Here is an 18,848-nt window from a genome sequence, read left to right as displayed (position 1 = left end):
CTACCCCTTTGGCTACCCCAGAGCATCCATACAGACCCTTCTACACATATTTGAACTTCATGCAGCAACAGTAACAACTGTATTCTTTTCACTAAGAAGGATGCAGCAGCTGTCCTTTGTACATATACAGGCCTTGCATTCCCTCCCCTAGAAGGTGAGACACAGAGTCCCAATAGTCATAATATCAGTCTCTGGTTAATTATTTATTCTTTCTTTAATTTTGTCACAATTCTACTTAGTATTCTGTAACTTAATGAATAAATTATAGGCTTCCAATTCTGGACAAGATTGAGCAAGCACATTCCACCCTATTCCTAGAAAAAGAAGACAGACTGGCTAGGGTCCTCAGGACCTAAGGGATACTCCAGCAGTGAGTTCCCTTGGATTTTTTTTTTCCTTCCTTCCTCCCTCCTTCCCTCCCTCCTGTATACCCCAGCCTCAGTGCTGCAGAAGGCCATGACGCTCATAGGCACAGATAACGAGCATACAAACGCAGAAAAAGAAAAAGAAAAACACGCTTTCTCTTGTAAGGACTGGGAAGAGGGCAGCCCTGCTGATGGGACGCTTTTGACTGTACCTACTCTACACCAGGCAAACGCCATGAAAGAAGCCGTATGTACCCCTGCCAACTAGATGCTGTGACTGGGGTATTGTCGTTCAGAGCCCTGCTGACCGTTCCCACCCTGCACTACCAGGAGGCAAGAGCAGAGACGGCACTCCTCCCCTGTCCCCTCTCCACTCTGGAGACTGTGGGGTGGAACTCAGTTGACCTTCCATGTCCTCCATGAAGTGAATGTTAGCGAAGACGCAGCTGCAGAGACTGGGGGCTGGGGGGCAGTGTCCTGTCCACCGTCCCCAGCCTGCACCAAGCAACAGACAGCAAAGAGACAGCACCTCATCCATTCCCAACTCGAGAGTGGAGGGAAGGTTATGGAAAGGAGGGATTCCTCCTGGGCACACTGTCACCCCTCTCCCTTCAGATCAGCCCATGCATGAAACTGACTAGAATCAACACAGCAAAGGCTTTGAGAAAGAAACTGTAGTGTGGAATACTGCCCAGGTTTCAAATTAGCCTCTGGGTAGCACACAAATTAGGCAGACCAGAATAGCACGATATAGTCTTTGAAAATTCAATTGATATTCAATCCAGAGCCCACAAAGTGGATCCGGACATGCACTCTGAACCTAAGCTCCCTGCTAAAACAGAAAATGTGAAAGGCAGCACCATCTCACAGTAACACTCAGCATGTTCAGGAAACAATCCAAAATTACTCATCATACCAAGAACCAGGAAAATTGCAACTTTAATGAGAAAAGATAATCAACAGTTGCCAACACCAAAATGACACAGATGTCGGGATTATCGACCAGGATATTAAAACTGCTATCATAAAAAATCCTCTAATAAGTAATTATGAGCACTGTTGAAACAAATGGAAAAATAGAAAGTCTCAGCAAAGAAACAGAAGATACAAAGAAGAACCAGATGGAAATTTCAGTACTGAAAATTGCAGTAACCAAAATTTGAAACTCACTGGGTGGGCTCAATAGGTGAATGGAGATAACAGGAAAGAACTGGTGAACTTGAGGATAAATCAATAGGAATTATCCAATCTAAACAGCACGGAGAAAATAGATTGGGGAAAAAAAAAATGCACAGAGCCTCAGGGACCTGTGGGACAATCACAAAAGACATAACATTTGTGTCATCAGAGTCCCAGAAGGAGAAGAGAAAGAATATGGGGCAGAAAAAAATATTTAAAGAAATAGCTGAAAGCTTCCAAAATTTGCCAGAGGTCATTAAACTTATAGACTTAAGAGGCTGAGGAAACTACAGACATCTGAAGAATAAGTTATATAGACTATATACATTGTATATATGGAATATGTCATAGCTATAATTCTTATATCAAATTGGAAAAGAAGAGACAAATAAATTGGTGTGTATATGGTAAGGAATTGAGAAAACTGCATGGCTGCTACGTTCTTCTGCAGCTTGCTCGTGAGCATAGTTGATATTTATGACTTTTTTACACTGCTCATCCCACATCCTTTTATCCTCAGCCAGCACTCTAGTATGTTTATTACAGACCCAGTTTCTTTAATGGCTCTAGTACTATTAAGGCTTTCTATCTCTTCCTGTGTTAGTTTTGATAAGCTGTGTTTTTCAAGGACTCTGTTCGTTTAATTTAAATTGTGAAATGCATTGCTATAAAACGATCCATACTATTATCTTGTTATTGTTTAAAGTCTATAAGATTGGGATTGCTGTGCTCTTTTTCCTTCCTGATATTGACAACTTTTGTTTTCTCTCCTTTTCTTGAGCCTTGTTAGAGGTATATCAGTGTCATATTCTTTGCAAAGAATCAACTTTTGATTTTGTTGATTTGTCTTTAGTGTGTATTTGTTTTGTATTTCATTAACTACTCTTTTCGTGATTAATCTCTTCCTCTAATTTCATGAGTTTAAGTTGCTGTTATTTTTCTAACCTTTTGACTTGATAGCTTAGATCAGTGATTTCAGTATTTATTTTTCTAATATATGCATTTAAAGCTGTAAATTTCTCCTTAATTACTGCTTTAGGTACCTTCCCAAGTTTTGATTTGTCATATTTTCATTATCCTTAAGTTTAAAATATTTTCTAATTTCCTTTGTAATATCTTCTTTGACCCATAGTTATATAAAAGTATATTGCTTACTTTTGTCAGTTTTTAAAGTTACCTTTTTTTTATTGAGTTCTGATTTGATTCCACTGTGGTCAGAAAATATACTCCATATGATTTCATCATTTTGAAATGTGTTGAGACTATATGGCTCAGTAAAAGGTCTATTTTGGTTAATGTTCTGTGTGCCCCTAAAGAGTCTGCATTCTGCAGTTGTAGATTTAATGATCTTACTAGGTCAGTTAGGTAACGTTAGGTACATTGGCACTTTTAGTACAACCAAAATATTCCCCTGCTTATTCTTCTGTGAAATAGGCATCTTCGTTTCTTCTGGTTTGGCTGTGTGTGTGTGTGTGTGTGTCTATAGTCTTTATTAGTTTTGTAGTAGTTAAATTCATTATCCTAGATTAAATAAAAAATCGTTTAAACACAGTATTTAATATGTGAGAATCAAAGAGAAACCATGCAGCAGACCTTTCTCACTGTGGCTCCGAAGCATTTTTAGAGAAATCTGGAGAGACAGAGGCGTCTCCCCATTTGGGAATTTTTCAGGAAGGGGCAGCCAGCAGTCCTCCGGTATCTAAGGTGGTTTTACTAGTCCTTCCTGGAGCTGAAGAATAGACCAGATGACTTCCTAAAATCCCTCAGGTGTCATGAATCTAAGGGATCAGAAGTACAGGCAGATGTATAAGGTATGGGTTCATGTGAAAAAGAATCCAACTTGTATGCGTAAAAAGTGTCAAACTCCTTTGCTTTCCTGTGAAACCCAGAGAGATTGCTTGTGTGAGGATCCAGGGGTATTTGGCGGCAATGCCAACAGCTTTTTAGGATTGAAAGGGAGAGCACAGCCGTTGCCTCAGCGGAGGAGAGCGTGGTGACCCGGGGTCTGTTCTGATGGCGTTTCTACTGATGCCTCTTCTGAGGCCTGACATATGTTTCTCACAACGAGAGGGCACTGTAAAGCAGAGCTTTAGTTAGAGGGTTGGAAGCATCACTTTACAGAAACCATTTTAAAGCAGCAGGCTCCACAGCTTGCTTAAGGGACACAGAGCAGAGTCTGAAGGCAGCTCGCAGACGGCACCCTCCCCGAACTATGAGAAAGAAGGGTGGCCTCCCGTCAGAGCCCAGAGATGAAAGAGGAATGAAGGGGGAAGGTCTACCTGGGCTGTAAGCTTGAAACCCGTCACGACCTCCGGAATCCCTTTCCCGGAGGAAGTTGCTGGAGCCACGGCAGTGCTCGGCCAGCCTCTGCAAAACCATAGCACACGTAGGGAACGTTAACACTGTACTGGGGTCCACGGACAAGGCAGAAACTCTGTTTTAAAGAAACCCGGCATCAGAACGGGAAGAGACCTTGGAGACCATCCTGTCACTTCATGCTTTATTGCTGAGAAAACTGAGGTGCGAGGAGGTTAAGTTACTTCTGTAAGGTGTTAAATGTACGTTGAATATAACCCTTTAAGGGACGCCCTAGCAAGTTCTTGGGAATGAAAGGCCAGACCCTGTAGGAAAGGCCTTTTTTCTTCCAGTGTCTGCGACTTGAGGACACAGACATGTGGATTCAAGACCTAATGCCTGGGTATCATTATTTATTTAATTGGAAGAAAACATAGGGGTCATTTGCCTGTTTAAATGGGTCATATTCCCTGTTGGAAGGCAAAGAGCTTTGGGAAATGTTACATTCCCTCGCCAGCCCTGAAATCAGGAGCGAAAGAATGATCTTCTCTGGCCCTGCGTGTTTCTGACTTGTTTGACAAGCTCTAGTGAGCTACCAGATGTGGAGATTCTTTTCAGCCTGGGATAATTTATTTATCTGTTTATGTATTTTACCAGGAAAGTATCTATTGAGTTCTTGATACTCATTTGCAAGGAGCTCCTGGGGGAACAGTAGCAGTGTATAGTGTTACTTGAATGTTTGATTTTTTTCCCCCCAAGTCTGTCTGCTTTTATTTCAGACCTAAAGAGCTGGGAAATAAAATGCAACTTGTTCCTCCTCCCCTCCCCCGCCTTTAAGAGAGGCCGTTTAAAACATGTGGCAGAAAATGAGCCATGCAGACTTGGCTGGATGTATGAACCCGGGAATTTATTTTTCCTTTCGTACTTTGATCCTCATTTCCAACCATAAAAAATTATTAGTAGCCCTTAAGTGTTGAACATTTTTCACCTGAGAGATGTGAAACACTCTTGGCTAATAATACTGGTTATAAAATCAGTCCTTCATGTGGGGATGGGAATTGACTGAGAGCAACTGTCTGTTGTTAGGTGCACACAATGCTGATGCCTTTCTTTTACTGCCTCTGCGTCCCCTCGGTGGTAGCGGCTGGTGAAACCTCTTGGGTGCTAATCAGTTATGATAATTTATTTGTTTTATTTTGGTCACAACTCCCCAAGGTAATGGCAAGTAAAGGATCATGAGAAGACAGCAAAATAGCACGGAATGCCCTACTTTTTCTCATGAGAACGTGAAACCACCTCTGAGTGTGTTCTCCTGCTATAGGAAGCACCAAGATGAAAGGCAACCCAAGTTAGAACGAGCTTGGGTGTACGTGTGGTCGCACGGGGGAGTCACAGGCCAGTTGATGTGGTGGAGGCGGAACTTGTGTTTGGGTTGACGTTGGAAGCTAGGTCGGTTCAGCCATATAGGGCCAGCTGATGGACAGGCTAAGAGGTCAGCTGAAAAGTCAAAGGCGGTGAAGAGGTGTCATAGGTTTGCAAAGAGGTATATGGTCCAGGCAGTCAGATCACAGGATGAATTAGAGATGACAGACTGAAGACAGGGAAAGCCAGTTAGATAATGGTAGTGGAATACCTATAAGCTTAATGTTCATCTGGATTGAAGAACGAAGAAGGGAAAGGTGGGCTCTGTCATAGCTCAGATTTGATTGGTAACGAGGGAGCTTGGCTAAGTGGAGAATTCCAGAGCTGAGACTCTATATAACAGTTAACTTTTAAACAGAATTAGTAAAATTTAGAGCTAAATGTATTCATCCAGGGAGAGGGGGAGAGATGATGTATTCTGTGATTCTAAATAAACTATCCCACTTTCTGTCTCCTCACTAGAAGAGCAGAAAGATGGAAACACCTATCTTAGAATTAGACTTAATAATAACCTTTTTTAAAAAGCTAGTGGGTAACTTTAAAAAAGAAAATAGGTTGTCTCTGTCCTTCTGTTTGTCCCTCTCTGAGCCGTCTGCCAGTAAAGTGCCACAGATACCGGGTCTTGGACTGGGTCTCAAGACTGGTTCCCACAGACTTGTGGTTATGATCTTTCTGATGGGAATTGGCTGCTTTCCTCTCTAGATTTAAGTCCCAGAGTCCTAGATCTGAAATTGTGCTCAGGGTTGTTGGGAATCCAGGGCAGGTTTTCTTTACGGTACATGGAACCACCTGTCTCATCCTGCCATGGGCCCTACGACAGGCTTACACTCTTTGGTTTCACCTAGAGCACCGAGAAACTGGGTTCTCATAGCCAACACTGATAAAAATGAAACGTCCCTAAAGGAGGGCCCAAATGCAAGGGACATCCCTGCAGCAGATAAGCTAACTATTGGAAGTGCCTTGGCCTTCAGTGGGAACCAGTGCCATAGATTTCCTTCCCTTGGCCTCTCAGCTGACTCAGATCCTTGAGCCTCCACATGGCCTGACCCAGTGGCTGCCTGGAAAGACTGGGAGTTCGGGTGTTTCCTCCTCCTCTCTGGATGATGGACTGTAGTAGCAGTGTACCATGGAGCCAGCACAGGCGTCGGTCCCCATGAGTGCAGGCACCGGCCGTCCCAAGGAGCCGGGCCTGTCTTGGGCATGCGCAAAATCAAACCTTGTCAGAGCTGTTCGGGGTCAGCGTTTGTGCTGGGTCTGCGCTAAGGCTTTACAGTAGCTATAGAACCATTTTGTCAAAGCTGAGCTTTTTGAACACTAAAAATTGTCTAGGACTTGCGGTGACTTCTTCTTTTAGGATCTGAAGAAGCTGATGGCTGGAAGCTGTCTTTGACCCTTGTGTATTACATCTGAGTGAGTGACAGTTCCCCTCTGAGTCTCCTTCCTGGGCCTGGCCACCATACAGATCAATGGTGTGGACTATTGAAAGGACATCTGTCTCTCTTTACTTCCATTTTTCTCCCTTTTCTTAAGTACATGAAGAGTTGCCTTTATAGAGACTGATGTTCTGAGAAGAGGGAGCAGGCCGGATGGCTCATTCTGTGAGTGTCCTTGCCCACGAGGTGCAATCAGAGCTCCCCTTGCAGGAGGCATGAGGAAGACTGAGGTCAGAGGGGAGTCATTCTTCCTAGAGAATTACCTCCCTGGGGTCTTCACATCGCTTCGGGCTCCCTGTTTCCAGCCTGTGGGAGACCTGAACCCTCTGATAGGTCTGTCCTATCACCAGCTTGCAGACTCGAGGGGCCTGGAGGGAGAATAGTTCATGTGCGCCGCTCTGAGCACGAGCTGCTGAAAGCGGACCCCGAGTGGCAGGCCGGGGCCCACGGAGGTGCTGAGAGAAGCTGCAGTGAGGTTTGACCTCTCGGAGCTTTTCTAAGGCACCCAGTCCCCATCGGAGGGTAAGTCAAACAAATATTAAGGAAAGGAAATCGAATATGTCTGCTGAACATTGAAATAACATCTGATGGTTTAAAAAAGCACCCAGTTGGGAATTACAATAGAGTGACACTTTTTCCTTCCCCACTGAGCAAATTAAAACAGCAAGCTCAGAATTTGTTTGCCTAGCCATTAATGAAACATCAAATGTAGGACTCGGGGCTCCTTATCCCAGAGAGGGAGCCTGCTGCCCGCTGGTACATCAGGTGTCTCCGTTGAAGGGTGTCTCCTCCTCGCAGACTCCCATCCCACGGAAGTCAGGTGAGTTAGATTTGCAGTTTTCCATGAGCGCTTATTTTGCTGGGCAGTGCCGGTGAGGAAAGAGCTGTCCTGACCTTCCCACTCCCCGCCCTGCGTGCCCCCCACCCCGGCCACACCTCGCCATCTTTCTTGTCCGCAGCACCGGCAAGCCCACCTGGCCCCGGAGTTCTGTGCCTCAAGAATGAATGTTTGTAATGTGGGATAGTTATTTTAAAGAGGTGTTGGTACACTTGATGGTTTAAAGAATGCATACTTTCCCTCCCCCATTCAAAAGGAGATAACTGTCGTGATATTCCAGCCCTGAGAGGATCCATATGTTTACGGGTTATTGTTCCAAAACCTGCCTGTTGCCTCTTTGGGATTGATTACAGGCTTTGGCCGCTCCAGGAATCCAGAGCTTCAGGATTTGGTTTATGATTTGGGAATAGGGGGAATTTGTCTTGCATGGGCTGCTTATCTGCCTTGATTTTCATAGGGGTGCTTAAAGGAGGCGTGTGGGCAGGACTTGGCATGGGACCCAGGGGAAATGAAAGCCATCCTGGCCGTATCCAGGCCCTGAACTCCCCCCGCAGCTCTCTCAGGAGGGCAGAGCCTGCAGCTTTCGGAGCAGAATTCTGTGGTGAGCTGCCCAAGTGTGAAGCCGCACCGTTCATTGCCACTTGTAAAATTGCTTGCAAAATCGTGAGTTTAAGACAGTGGTTGGTGGTTGCTATCGCATTAGACATAGCAATTCCCTGTTTTGGAAGAATAGAAAGAAAGAAAACTTTAAAGGAACGGAGTAGTCCCCAAACCTTAAAAATGTCACACCTGGGAGAATGAATCTCAAGAAAACAAGGTGAGCTAATCAGTGTGATAAAATTACAACTCACCTCTTAGGTCAGATTTATTTCTTGCTGCTCCAAAATTGGTGCGTAGGGTTAATCGTGACTGCAGTATATTTGCTACTATCTGTTGGCTGCTTTAGGTCAAAACTTGTCAACCTTTAAAAGCAAAATTTCTAGGTTCCCATCCAACCTCTGGAGTTGGGGCTGAAGACTCGAGGGGCGGGGCAGAGGTCCTGATCACATGTTGACACTCTGCTCCTGGAAGGGGCAGGAAAGGGCTAACTTCTTATAACCGAGGCCACTAATTTACATCGGTGGCGTAGGTCTGGGGCTGGATTGACAAACCCCCCTCTTTAGCTCGGTCCCTTCAGACAGGGTTGTGTTTGCCTGGTCTACTGCTCTGTGCCTAGGGCTTGACACGTAGTGGGTGCTCAGTCAGTATTTACTGATTGAGTGCACGTAATGTGATTGCATATGGAATTTTTTTATATATAATTTCTATGAGTGAAATTAGAAGGAGTTTTTCAAAGTTTAAATGATTCTGTATTTTGTATTCCGTGGGAGAACTCTGGTTTTCTCCTTGCTGGCCTGCTTAAACAGAGAGCAAAGAGTAAAATTTTGTACTGATAATTTACCTGGTTGGGGGCAATAGGGATCTCAGCCCTAACTTTGTAATTTAACTTCCTTTTCCTTTATCCTCTTAAAATGAAATCCATGAAGCTTTTTCCTTATTCCCTGCTTTCCCATCCCCGACTTAACTCTTTTTTTGTACTTTTTCCTGCATCCTCGCTTTCTTTCATCTCTAGCTTTCTATGCATATGTCATTAGGTTTTCTCAGTGGTAAGCTCCTTAGTAACAAGATATATCCTTTATTTTTGTATTCACTCTTTGAAGTATAAGACAGTCCCTAGAAAATAGTTGGGGGCAACTGATTTTTGACCAGAAGTACAAATGCAATACAGTGGAGGAAAGACAGCTCTGTTAATGAATGGTTCTAGACAAATTGGACATCCAGAGGCAAAAATCTAACCTTGACCTAAACCTCACACCTTACAGAAAAATTAACTGGAAGTGAATCATGGGCTTAAACATATGAAACGTAAAACTATGAAACTTTCAGGAAAAAAGCTTAAGGAGAAAACTCTTCAGGATCTAGGGCTAGACAAAGAGAAGCATGATTCATAAAAGGAAAAGTTGATAAATTGGACCTCATCAACATTTAAAACTTATGCTCTGGGGCTTCCCTGGTGGCGCAGCGGTTGAGAGTCTGCCTGCCGATGCAGGGGATGTGGGTTTGTGCCCCGGTCTGGGAGGATCCCACATGCCGTGGAGCGGCTGGGCCCGTGAGCCATGGCCGCTGAGCCTGTGCGTCCAGAGCCTGTGCTCCGCAACAGGAGAGACCACAACATACTGCATACTGCAAAAAAACTTATGCTCTGTGAAAGGCCTTGTGAAGAGGATTAAAAGACAAGCTGCAGACTGAGGGGAACTATTTGCAAACAACATATCCAACAAAGGAGTAGCACCTAGGATATATAACTCTCAAAACTCAACAGCAAAAGACAAACGATCCAATTAGAGAATGCGCAAAGGACAGGAGCAGTTGTTTCACCGAAGAGTATATACAGATGGCGAAAAGCACGTGAAAAGATGTTTGACATCATTAACCATTAAAGATTAAAACTGGAATTATATACACCTATCAGAATGGCTAAAATTTTTTAAAAAATTGTCACAACACCAAACGCTGGTGAAGATGCAGAGAAACTGGATCTCTCATACATTACTGGTCGGAATGTAAAATGGTACAGCCACTCTGGAAAAACAGTTTGGGCCATTTCTTATAAAACTAAGCACGCAACTACCACACGACACAGCAGCTGCACTCGGGCATTTATTCCAGAGGCAGTAAAATTTCTGCCCACGCAAAAACCTGTGTGCGAATGTTCGTAGAGCTTTGTTTGTAGTGCCAGGAAATGAATTAACCCAGACATCCTTTAGGGGGCGAATGGTTAAACAAACTGGTCCATCCACACCATGGAATATTACTCAACAATGAAAAGGACCAAACTATTGATATACAGAGCAATTTAGATGAATCTCTGGGGAATTATGCTGTGTGGAAAAAAACTCATCCCGAAAGGTTACATATTGTATGATTCCATTGATACATAGCCTTCTTGAAATTACAAAATTGTAGAAATAGAGAACAGATTAGCAGTTGTCAGAAGGTACCTGGATGGGGAGGGTCTATAAAAGGTCAGCAGGAGGGACCCTCATGCTGATGGAGATGCTCTGAAGCTTGACTGTGTCAGTGTGAGTATCATGTTGTTACGTCACACTATAGTTTTGCAAGATGTTACCATTGGGAGGAACTGGGTAAAGAGTACACAGGCTCCCTCTGCATTCTTTCTTACAACTACTTTTGAATCTACAGTTATCTCAAAATAAAATGTTTAGTTAAAAGATAGTGGGAGCTCAGAAAGTATCTAAGAGTTGAATGTGTAAATGAATTAATAAATAGGAACACCCAAATCTCTCCATCCCTAGACTGTGACTTAAGCTTGCTGTTGGGTTGCCTTTCTAGAACTTGATAGCAGGATTAATATTTTTTTAATAAATTTATTTATTTATTTATGGCTGCGTTGGGTCTTCGTTGCTGCGTGCGGACCTTCTCTAGTTGCAGCGAGTGGCGGCTACTCTTCCTTGCAGTGCATGGGCTTCTCATTGTGGTGGCTTCTCTTGTTGCGGAACACAGGCCCTAGGCACGCGGGCTTCAGTAGTTGTGGCTGCCCGGCTCTAGAGCGCAGGCTCAGCAGTTGTGGCGCACGGGCTTAGTTGCTCCGTGGCATGTGGGATCTTCCCGGACCAGGGCTCGAACCCATGTCCCCTGCATTGGCAGGCGGATTCTTAACCACTGTGCCACCAGGGAAGTCCAGGGTTAATATTTTTAAGATAGGTGGAATCTCTGGATATTTAAAGAAATGTTATTGAGGGCATCATCTGTTTTCTGTTTTTTGTCTTTTTTGCATCATCTGTTTTGATAGTTTGGACTTTATTCTAGTTTTTGCCTTCTGTTGTAGGCCATCCCAAATCTTTTTTTTGAAGTAGATGGGATACAAATAAATAAGTGATTTAAAAAGAGTTCCTCTGCTTCTTGATTCTCCACCAAGAGATTATGGAGTTTAAGCACACATATAGGGCACTCCGATTAATTAACTCATTAAAGAATCGTTTTGGAACCACATTTGTGCTTCAGAGTCAGCCAGGATTGCAGTTTGTGGTCAATGCCATTTCCTCCCTTTGCACAGTAAGAAAACAAACCTGGCCAGTTCTGCAGTAGCATCTGTGAGTGATAGGGCAGAGCAGTGACGTGAAGTAAGAAGAGTGACTTCCTCCCTGCTGGGCAGAGCTGATATCTTTGGTCTCCAGTCAGTCAAATCAAGGCTCACCAAGATCAAGTTGAAATTTTGAAGGCTCAGTAATGGTTATTTATAAAAGCTGACATCTCTGTTTCTACCTCGTGCAGGATTTAAAGGGAATAGCCATTTGCCTTATGATCACTATTCTTCTTTTAACTTCATTAAACAATCCCCTGGGACCAGACTTAGAAACAGTATCACCCCCACTGGAGTTGAGGTTATGGAAATAAAAATGATTTCACGTTTAGCGGGTCTTAAGGAGCACGAAATTAGAAAGCCCGTGACCTGATCCTGACCCATCTCTGCCTCCTCCCATCCCCTCAAACTCACGTCTCTCCTTCCCTTCTTTATTATCTCTCAGGAGATTCATGGCCTCATGAAAAATAGTAGTTGAGTTTAATCTTTTGTTCAGCTGCTTTTTGCTTGTCCTTCCTTCCCTGCCCCAGAGCCTCCCGGATTACAAGGTTCCAGTAGGCCCTCGGTGTCCTAAGTGGCGTCTCACTCATTTGCCACACAGCTGATGAGACTTCCTTCTTTTAACGGTGTGAGCACGTGGCTTTCTCTGCTAAATGGAAACCACGTCATGAAGAGCCTTCGGCTTTCAGAAGATGGATGCTGAGGGGAGCAAAAGGTTTTGTCATTTTCCCCGCTGCCTCTCGCTCCCCCATTCTGTTCCCCACCTCGGTCATTCGCATGTGTGTAGGACCCTTAACCATCTCTGCCAGCAACTGCACACAGCTGAGAACACTGACACTGAGTATGACTTTAAACCCCGTCATCTGACCTCTTTGTTTGACAAGTGAGGGCCTGAGTGTGGGGAGAGGAAGTGCTTTTTAGAATCAGGAGAGCGGGAAATCGCAGGACTTCGTGAGCAGAGGCTGGACGGGGAGTTAGGCATGACCTAGCAGTGTGACCTCTGGACAGCGCTTCTTGTCCAGCCTTCAGTTTTCCCCTCTGTCCAGTGAGGGGACTGAACCAAATGATCTCCGCCTTCCAAGTGACCCCTGAGTCGGCGTGGGCAGCGGTCCGCAGCTCACACTGCCGGAGTGTGAGTCTCTTCTTAACCATCCACCGAAGTCCTGTGGTTCTGCCGTCTGGTGAGATGGCAGATGTCTTAGAGCCACCTCTTCAGTGGTGTCTTCCTAACAGTGGTACCCGTGAAAGGTTTAACGTACATGCTCCTCTACCAGCTGCGGCCGATCCTGGTCTGTCTCCCTACCTTCATCACGGCCCCAGGCCTGAAGAGAGGACTTGAGAGGAGTGGCAATCATTTGCCCCAGCACCAGGGCACTAACCTCCAGCCAGACTGGGGCAAACAGGATCGCTGCCAAAACCCCAGGAGCCTTCCCATGATGGGACTTTTCCTGTCTGGCTAATTTTAAGCAGAACCCCACCTTGGGTTGGAAAGGTCTCTGGGGCAGACTGAAGTGATGGAACAGGTAAATCTTAATACATAATGCAGCGTGTACATGTATTTGTCAAAACCAGTCAGCGTTAGGGCGCTCCAGAGGACAACGTTGGGCTCCCTTGCTCTAGATGCCCAGCGTTAGCATTTAACTGTGTCCCAGGCATGGGTAAAAGCTCTTTGGCTTTTTGCAAAGCGCCCCCTTGACAAAAACTACCAACCACCATTGTAATTAAAAGCATGAGCTGAAAATGGAGCCAATCAGTCCCTCCATTCCACTTCATTTCAGGAAATTCCAAATATAAAAGGTGAGCTTTGTTCCCAGAGGGCTGAGAGTGAATCCGATAACTGGCTTCTCTGTGGAAACCAGCTAGAAATTGGACCTCAGCCAGCTCCCCCTTTCCCATCTTGGCAGCACGCAAGACAGTCCTGACGGAAAGGACGGCCACTAATCCAAAGGTGTCTGCAAGCTGGGTTCCTTGCAATTCTGCCACGACTGACCCTCGCATGTGGCCACAGGGCTTGGGCTGGGTCATAGCGTTCTGTTCCACTTGGATGGTTAGGGATCAACAAAACCTAGGGGGCATGTGCAAGGAGAGAAACGAACTCTGGCCCAGTCTGGGTACCTTGCGTCCATGTTCTGCCCCCTCTCCACCACCCCACACCCCCTTTTCCCTCACCACTTCTTAGTCCATCTCTTGATTCATGAATCCTGATACATGTGGCATCCCTCTCACCCAGTAGCAATATCCCTGTGGGAACTATGCCTTTGAAAGTGTGATGACTGTAGCAGCCACTTCAGAGAGTTCCTTTCCTCCTGGAGCTAGCCCATGGTCTCCTAATCGGACATCCCAGATGGGCGCCACCTGTTGTTTCACCTTCTCCCTCCCCCACCCCACCGCCTGTCTGTTTCCTGAATCTGACTGTGGTTAGCACACACCCTGAGTTTAATATGCGCTCTCTAAGCTGGCTTAGAATATAGTGCATTATCCTCTTTTCAGGAACATTTATTGGGTACCCGTACGGGTGTGGCATTTTAAACAAAGTGAAATAATGCAGGCCGGCAACTGATCACAGTTGCTGAATTAGTTTCCTTGGAAATAGGTCAGTGAGGAAGAAGATGTAAGAATTTAGGCCTAAAAGTTCATTAGAGGTCATTTAATCCAGCCCCTCCTTTTGCAGAGGGCAGAATGGAAGCAGGGCACCTTGAGTAGGTCTGGGGCACAACTCATCAGTGGCAGAGCCAGGCCTGGATATACGTTAACCTTGTCCCCAGTGTACTTTCTATAAGCAGTAATCAAGGCTGGCCGCTGTGCCTTTTAAAAAAAAGGTAGAAGCTCTTAGTTTCATCCTCTAGTAATGGGAAGCCGCAAAAGACCTCAGGAAGCTTAAAAAAGAAAAAAAAAAAGGGTAGATAGAAAACTGAAAATAGAGAAGTAAGCACAGCTGGGAGTCCAGAGAGGAGGATATTTCCATAATCCAGGTAAGAGGTGGTTGGGACCAAGATTATAAAAATTAGAAGGGAAGGAAATAGTTAGGATGGTATTAGGTTATTACAATTTCTGTTTGAATAGTGATGTAGAATAGGCCCCAAATGTAAGGACTCTTCAAATGATCGCTAAGCCCCTAACCGAGGCGTGGAGTTTGTTATAACAGACGTAGGCCTCTGTCTTAAAAGATGTGTGCAATTAAAAATAGATGAGGGCTTCCCTGGTGGCGCAGTGGTTGAGAGTCCACCTGCGGATGCAGGGGACACGGGTTCGTGCCCCGGTCCGGGAGGATCCCACGTGCCGCGGAGCGGCTGGGCCCGTGAGCCATGGCCGCTGAGCCTGCGCGTCCGGAGCCTGTGCTCCGCAGCGGGAGGGGCCACAGCGGTAAGAGGCCCGCGTCCCGCAAAAAAAAAAAAAAAAAAAATAGATGACACTATACATGGAGGACTTCAGTAGTATAGGCAAACAATTGAATGATGGCGTTGTGACTTGAACATAGCTCTGGGAGCACTGTTACTAGAACTATAGGGATATAATGTGAAGTTTCAAATTCCTGCACTACAGTATATAAAGGCATCTGTTAGTAATGACCAAAGGCTGACCCCGGAGCATTTCCCTGAAGTAAAAAGAAAAAAGTTGAATTAGAGTGGGAGATGGGTAGCGAGGAGGGAAGGGGAGGGGGCGAAGTCGAGTTCTTGCTCTTCTGGCTGGGAAAATGCTTTACTATATACATAATCGACTTCGTACTACACCGGGGCTCGGCTAGAGAAGGCCCATCCCCTTGTGCTGCACTCCGTTTTGATCCTGCAGTCAGCTGCAGAGTTATAGATGAAGTGACAAGGATGGTATCCTGATTGCATCCAGCTGCCTGGAGTAAGTCAAGGGCAGAGAGGCCCCGCCTGAGGAACAGCTCTCACTGAAGGCTCCAAAGGCATCTGAGATTCGGGACACCTCTGATGCTTTCAGAGCAGCGCAGTTCAGCGTTCTGTGACCCAGTGTTACCAAATTAAGTGTCTCTGGAGAGGAGTCTGGTAAGTGGCTTCAGCTAACAGGAAGAGGACTGAAATCTCAACAGCCTTTGACCCTAAAACTGATCCAGTGTTATTATTATTGCTGCAGATGGGGGCTTGAAAAGAACCCCTCGGGAAAGTGATTTGACCTTCCTTTGCGCGGATTAGAGAGCTGTGTTGACTCAAATACAGGGAGGGGGAATGCAGCTTCCATCCAGCAGAGGTGCCAACTGAACGGATGCCCCCATCCGCCCCCCCTCTCCTCCACCTTGCCCATCACTGGTGTTGAGTGCAGTTACTTGCGCTTGGAGCCCTTCAGAAATCTCTTTAATTCCATTGAGATGGATTGGTGGTTGTGGTCCTGGTGTGACTTGAACAGGCAGGTGCTTGGTGCCAAGCAAAGGAACCTGGCTGTGCGCTTGGTGGGGTGTGTTCAGGCCCACAGGCCAGACAGAAGTTACGGCCCACAGCCTATGTTGTTGCTCTGGGCTCTATAAAACTGTAATAGTATCGTATTATTTTAATCTGCTGAAATACAAACCCCAGAGTAGAGAACACAGCAGCAGCATTAAACATCTGAGGAAATGTTTGACATGGATTCATTTGTCTACAGCTATTATGATGATGCCTGTGGCCGATTAACTCTGTTGGTTACAACGTGGTGTTAACGAGGCCAAGGTTGTGGGTTGGAGAGGCCTGTTAGGTGAGCTGGTTCCGCACGAAGGAAACCTCTTTTCACAGCTCCAGACCACGTTCAAGACCCTGGTCAGACAGCCCATGAAAGCATGTAGATGATCACAAGGCCTGGGCAAGAGAGTGTAATGACTCAGCAAATGTCCCTTTACCCGCTGCTGGAAAAGCAATTTAAAACATGTGCTTTAGTGATGGTGAGTTACTCCTGTGATCTTCTCACACAAAGGCTATCACATTATTATGAATGGTAACAGGTGATCAGTACTGTTGCAGACTTCCTTTCTGAATTAAGAAGTATACTAGCTCTGGCTGCGAAGAAGAGAGGAAGGATCTTTGGTTCCCTTCTTTCACACTCAGCTTTCTGCCTGCTGAGATTCCACCACCCACCCCCCCCGCCGTGCATTCAACAAGTGTGCACGGAATGCTCTCACGTGCCGGCCCTGTGCTTTGTGCTTGGGAGGCCGCAGTGAGTAAGACAGAGTCTCTGCCTCATGGAGCTTAAACTCTGTGGGAGGAAAAGGGATAGTGAGTAGACAGTAAATAACCAGTGCAATTTCAAGAAGTGGAAGTTTGGTGAAGAAAAGCATGGGGTGAGGGGGCGTGATGAAGAATGGCTGGTTGGGGGACGGCATTTACCTTGGATGGGAAGGTCTGGAAAGACCTCTCAGAGCAGGTGACATTTAAGCAGAGACCTGACTGATGAGCACGAACCAGCCTTTTGAAGAGCTGGGGGAACGTTCCATTGAAGAAATAGCAGGTGCAGGGGGCTTGAGGTCTAGTCTACTCACAGTTAAAGAACAGGGAAGCCAGTGAATTGTGGGAGAATGTGGTACGAGAGAGATTGGAGAGTAGGAAGGCCGTTTAGAACATGCTAAGGAGTTTCATTATTATTCTTAGTCAATAGGAAGCCATTTTTTGTTTTTTAAAGATTTTTGTTGTGGGGGGGATGTTATGGATTGAACATATCTAAAACAGGTATGTCGAAATCCTAACCCTTAGTAACCTTATTTGGAAATAGGGTCTTTTCAGAGGTAATTAAGTTAAAATGAGATCATTAGGGTAGGCCCTAACTCAGTTTGACTGGAATCTTTATAAAAAGGCGAAATTTGGGCACAGAGACACACAGAGAGGGAAGAAGACCATGTGAAGACAGAGGTTTGGAGCAACGCATCTACAGGCCAAGGAATGCCAGAGATTGACAGCCAACCCCCAGGTGCTGGGAAGAGGCAAGGAAGGCTCCTTCCCCTGGGTGCGATGGCCCTGCCAGCACCTTGATTTTGGATTTCTAGATTTCTAGCCACTCAGTTTGTGTTACTTTTTACAGTAGCCCTAGCAAACTAAAAAAGGGGGAGTATTAGTATACTGGCTCTGCCTTTGGGAAAGCAATGAAGCATCCTAACTGGACTCAGTGACACTGGGGTGTTGGGTAAATATATAATGAAAAAATACATAATGAAAAAATATATAAATTAATAGGATGGAGCCCACTGATTGAATTACCCTGCATAGAATACCCCACTGTTCTTTTAAGAATGGTCCTTTTAGTGATGCTCTGTAAATGATGGTTTGGAGGGGCAAGAGTGGAAGCCAAGAAATAAGTTGGAAGTCTGTTACAGTAATCCAGTAACCTGCATTAATCTAGTAATGAGTAATGATGGTGGTTTGAGCTAGAGAGAGTGGTAGTAGAAATGGTAAGAGGGAGGCAGAAGTAAAGCCAGTAGGACTCGGTAATGGACTGGATGTGGGGAAAGAGGGAAAGGAAGGAATAAAGGCTGACTCTTAGCTTTTGGCTTGAGCAGTTGGATTAGATGACGTATTGAGATGGAAAAGGCTGAGAGAGAATGGCTTTTCTGAGGATATGGAATCAAGAGCTATGCTTTGGGCATGTTAAGTTTGAGGTGCCTATTGTTTATCCAGTTGAAGATATTAAGTAAGTAGTTGGTAGTCTCAGAAATGTTCCGGGCCAGACATACATTTGGAGGTCATCAGCGTAGAGACAGTATTTAGTGATTGAAACTAGATGTTACTTAGAGGGGAGAGTTGAAAGAAGAGAATAGGGGCCAGGAGTAGGCCCTCTGGAACTCTGCTGTTCAGAGGCCTGGTCAAGGATGAGGATTCGTGGTGCTGAGAAGCGGCACCAGGACAGCTGGCAAATTGTCAGTATTCACTAATGGTTAATGGTTTAAAGGTTAAACTAAGTTGTACGGAAATACATGGGGAGAGGTATTGGAAGTGCCCCACCCCTCATATACCAAATTCTGTTTAACAAAGCTATATCTAAGAACCTTTCCAAATCTAAGAACCTTTCCAAATGCGGAAATCAAGTTTTTGTTTTCAGTTTGTTACAGATTATAGAATCAGACAAATTCTGTATACTTGAGGCTTCCAAAAGGTCATTAAAATGTCTTTGTGCTCCAGATAGATTTTTTTTTTGTTTTTTAGAAACAGAGACTTTGTAAGTTTTCACAATGATCAAAATTTGTTATAAAT

General features: G+C 45.1%; 1 protein-coding gene across 4 annotated transcripts in view; it reads left to right on the top strand.

Moving 5' to 3' along the window:
- EXT2 (exostosin glycosyltransferase 2) overlaps positions 1-18,848 on the top strand; it is a 137,343-nt gene that overhangs the window by 105,173 nt on the left and 13,322 nt on the right. The window lies entirely within an intron of this gene.

This window comes from Aethalodelphis obliquidens, unplaced genomic scaffold (assembly GCF_003676395.1).
Source record: "Aethalodelphis obliquidens isolate GAN/ISIS:26980383/991018 unplaced genomic scaffold, ASM367639v1 scaffold14, whole genome shotgun sequence".
Classification (NCBI taxonomy): Eukaryota; Metazoa; Chordata; class Mammalia; order Artiodactyla; family Delphinidae; genus Aethalodelphis; species Aethalodelphis obliquidens.
The sequence above is the reverse complement of the archived record's forward strand: the minus strand, read 5'-3'. Positions and strand labels throughout refer to the sequence as shown.